We start from the raw sequence: 3,785 nt of genomic DNA, 5'->3' as shown, positions 1-3,785 counted from the left end.
TAAAGCGCAATGAAAATTACTAATATCGTGTTTAATGACTGCAGTCAATTTTATGACAGATAACGTACACACAGACACATGCGCATATGCGTGCGGACACACATACGCACACACACACACACACACACACACACACACACACACACACACACACACACACACACACACACACACGAGAGAGTACACATATAGGTACGAATCAACAATCATTACACATGTGCACCGCGCATTGCACCGCCTTCGCCGACAGCAGATGGAAGTAAACGACGAAGTAACTCGCCGACTGAATGAAGAGGATGACCGCCGACCGTGAGGACACCGGCCGACGACGGAGAAGCATCGCCACTCAGTATTTGTTCAATTTTGGGGGTTGTGTGGGCGAGCGAAAAGTATGTAAATAAGGGATATCGAAGTCGCGACTCATTATAAACCAAGTGCGCGCAATTGTAGATCGACACGCGTAGTATAGTACCGCGTGACGGATCGCGAGTTAGGATAGTGGATCGCGAACTGTGTTGTTGATTGCGAATCACGCTCAAGCAAAAGCGTATTGTGGGTATTATTCGTAGTTCGCGAATCTCGATGCCGCGACGTGCACTAGAAGGAAGAGAAAGTGGCTAAACGCCCTACTTTCTGAGCAATGGGGAATATGACTGCGCGAGTAAATGGAGAGTCAGGGAAATAGAGATTCGGGGAGCGAAAATCGGGTATAGCGTTCGGGGGGAAAAGTACCGAACCCCAAAACCGCCAAAACCACCGAATGCCGAATGCAGCGAAGCAGTGAGTGCGCAAGGCACCAAACACGCGAGGTAGTACGGAACAGTCGAGAGGGTAACTGTCGCGCGCAGTGGACGCGGAGCGAAATAGCGTACAGGGACTAGCATTCGGGCTACGGATATAATGATTCGCGAGTGTAAATAAGTGTTTGGGGTAGAGTTCGCCAAAGCGTTGATTTAGTGCCGCTGCTCAGCGAATAGTTTGTTTGGAGCAAGCAGAGGGGCGAAACAGTAATAGAAGTGGAAGGACGCTGTGAAGGGAAGGAGCTAGAAATAGCGGGGAAAAATGTTATAATAGAGAGTTCTTCTGTGTAGTTTATCGTAATAGTAATTAAGAAGCGTATTCTGGCTTTATTAAGGTAAGCTTAACATCACATGAGTTTGCAGCGTGGACCGCTCAGCTGGTAAACAGGAACAGCCAATCACGGGGCTCAGCCAGTTAACGATCGATCGGTTGATCACGTGTTAGGTTGACGTACGTGACCTGGAAACACTTCGAGTGAGGGACGCAGTATTGACTGATCTCGAGTCGGTTTTCGGCGAAAATACCAGATTTTCACCGCTCATTATCTCAGCGTAGGGGCATCGTAGGGACATGCGGTTTGCTTTATATGAACAAGGTAGGACAGCTGATCAATAATACTAAAATTAACTATTTACTATATAATTTACTAAATTAATACTATAAAGGATCGTCAAAATAAAACGGGAAAAGTTTTTAATTCGACTAATACTGCAGCATGGTTTCAGCATTTTACCGTTGTACGCTCTCCTTCTTTATACGCTCTTGATATATATATATATAATATATATATATTATATATTATGTATATATTATATATATAAAATTACAGTTTAATACCATTCCTTGGTGTGTGCATGTGTGTGTGTGTGGTGTGTGTGTGCGCCGCGCGCGCGTGTGTGTGTGTGGTGTGTGTGTGTGTGTGTGTGTGTGTGCGTGCGTGTGTGTGAGAGAGAGAGAGAGAGAGAGAGAAAGAGAGAGAGAGAGAGAGATAAAGAGAGAGAATGTGTGTACGAATGTGTTTGTTTGTTTGTTTGTTTGTTTGTTTGTTTATCCCTGCAATTCTGTGTGTGCCCGTGCGTACGTTCGTGCATGCATTAATGATAATGTATTATATCTTAAAATTATAAATAAAATTTCAGCTGAAACTATTTGCAACGTGGACCTTGGCTACGGTATAGTGTGCGGCGGCGATGCGATACGCGGAGCTTGCTACGCCAACGGGATACCTGGTTCTTTTGTGTGCAGGTGCTACTACGGATGGATTGATGGGGCCGATGGACAGTGTTCCGTACCAGATCCTGAAGGTATCGTTTATAAAAAGTACCGTTGAATCCTTTAAATATTTTTCTATAGTTTATCCCCTTTTAACATTACATGTTAATTACAAAAACATGAGAAATGTGCTGGTTTATGCACATCGGGGTTTTCGCCGAAGTATATTCATATCAAATATTTATGCCACGGGTTATGGCAGTAATGAACACCTGCACTAATAATCTTGACAAAGATAAGGTAAACATTTGGTAATTATACAATTTGAATCATTTAATGATTGTAGCAACGACGACGACGACGATGACGACGATGGAACCACTCGAGACAACGGCAGCCGTGACCACAGGAGCCGTGACCACAGGAGCCGTGACCACAGGAGCTGTGACCACAGGAGCCGTGACCACAGGAGCCGTGACCACAGGAGCCGTGACCACAGGAGCCGTGACCACAGGAGCCGTGACCACAGGAGCCGTGACCACAGCAGCCATGACTACATTCGATCAGGCCGATACAGGCCTGACACAACCTACTACAACCATGCCACCGTTAACCTGTCTTATGGAAAGATCTTCGATGAGTTATATCCGCATACAAGATCCCAGTGTTATCACCTACGCAGTGGAAGTGGTAAAGACATTGGTATTGCCCAATCTCCCAAATAAAATCCATAAATGTGCATCTCATTGTTCTGCAGATCCCGATTGCGTCATAATTGGTTTCGACAACTCGATTAGCACATGCTATATCTGTCACGTGGCTGTGAACGCTACAAACACTTTTTTTGCGGACCAGGAGTATTTGTGTGCGATAAATTAACGGCTGTTAGCCATGGGATATTCAAAGGCGCAAAATAGATCATTTATAGTAAGTCGTCATTTTAAGTAGTATCAGTTTAAGTCTAAATGGCCTTTGCATTGTCTTCTATTGTGGAAGTTACATTGACTATAGACACCCTGACTACTAAAGTGTGTAAAATTATTAATGAGAAAGTGGTTCAACGAACAGCTAGATTCTCTTGATTTAATTTCTACGTGTGCTAGTTTCAGAGTGTCATTGGTGTTAATTTCTAACATGCATCTTCTAATGCTCTTAAGGCCCCGTCACACCATAGCGTATGCTGAAACCTATGAGTTGCGTGTAAAAAATATTTTTATTACGCAACCCAAATCAACAATTTTGTCAATTTCTAGCCTATTCAACCTATGGGTTGCGTGTGAGTTGCGTGTGGGTTGCGTGTGGGTTGCGTATGGGTTGCGTATGGGTTGCGTGTGAGTTGCGAACTGAACTTATGATCCCCCAATATCTGCGATCACCTGCGTACGAGTTGCGTGCGAGTTGCGTGTGAGTTGCGTTCAAAACTTACAAGTTGCGTTGGACCTGCGTGCTAGTTGCGTGTGAGTTGCGTTCAAAACTTACAAGTTGCGTTGGACCTGCGTGCTAGTTGCGTGCTAATTGCGAATATCGGTCACGTGGTAAAAACCTGTAATATAAAAACCTGTAATAACGGTAAAACTGCATGTCGGAGTACTTGGTACCCGAGGCCAGGTGCCGCAAAGTGACTGCCAGCTTCAGGCCAGGGTCCAGGGGCAACCTGTACTTGGTGTTTTGCTTGGTGATGCGAGGACCAACTCTCCGTAGCAGCTCATCGTACATCTCGGGGGCATCCTCATAAAGTTCTTGAATGCACCTTGGTCCTCGTTCCGGAGCTC

General features: G+C 45.0%; 1 protein-coding gene and 1 long non-coding RNA gene across 3 annotated transcripts in view; one reads left to right on the top strand and one right to left on the bottom strand.

Moving 5' to 3' along the window:
• LOC106815540 overlaps positions 1 to 2,919 on the top strand; it is a 5,372-nt gene extending 2,453 nt beyond the window's left edge. The window contains exons 3-5 of the long non-coding RNA XR_001394758.1: positions 1,516 to 1,519; positions 1,941 to 2,105; positions 2,360 to 2,919. This is a non-coding gene — a long non-coding RNA (uncharacterized LOC106815540). The remainder of the gene's footprint in view (positions 1 to 1,515; positions 1,520 to 1,940; positions 2,106 to 2,359) is intronic.
• The window catches only part of LOC106815539 (tetratricopeptide repeat protein 38-like), an 85,927-nt gene that overhangs the window by 62,173 nt on the left and 19,969 nt on the right, over positions 1 to 3,785 (bottom strand). The gene's annotated exons all lie outside the window — the stretch shown is intronic.

The sequence above is a fragment of the Priapulus caudatus genome, unplaced genomic scaffold (genome assembly GCF_000485595.1).
Source record: "Priapulus caudatus unplaced genomic scaffold, Priapulus_caudatus-5.0.1 Scaffold1140, whole genome shotgun sequence".
NCBI classification, from domain to species: domain Eukaryota; kingdom Metazoa; phylum Priapulida; class Priapulimorpha; order Priapulimorphida; family Priapulidae; genus Priapulus; species Priapulus caudatus.
Note: the sequence above shows the minus strand (reverse complement) of the source record. Positions and strands in the feature narration are given on the sequence as shown.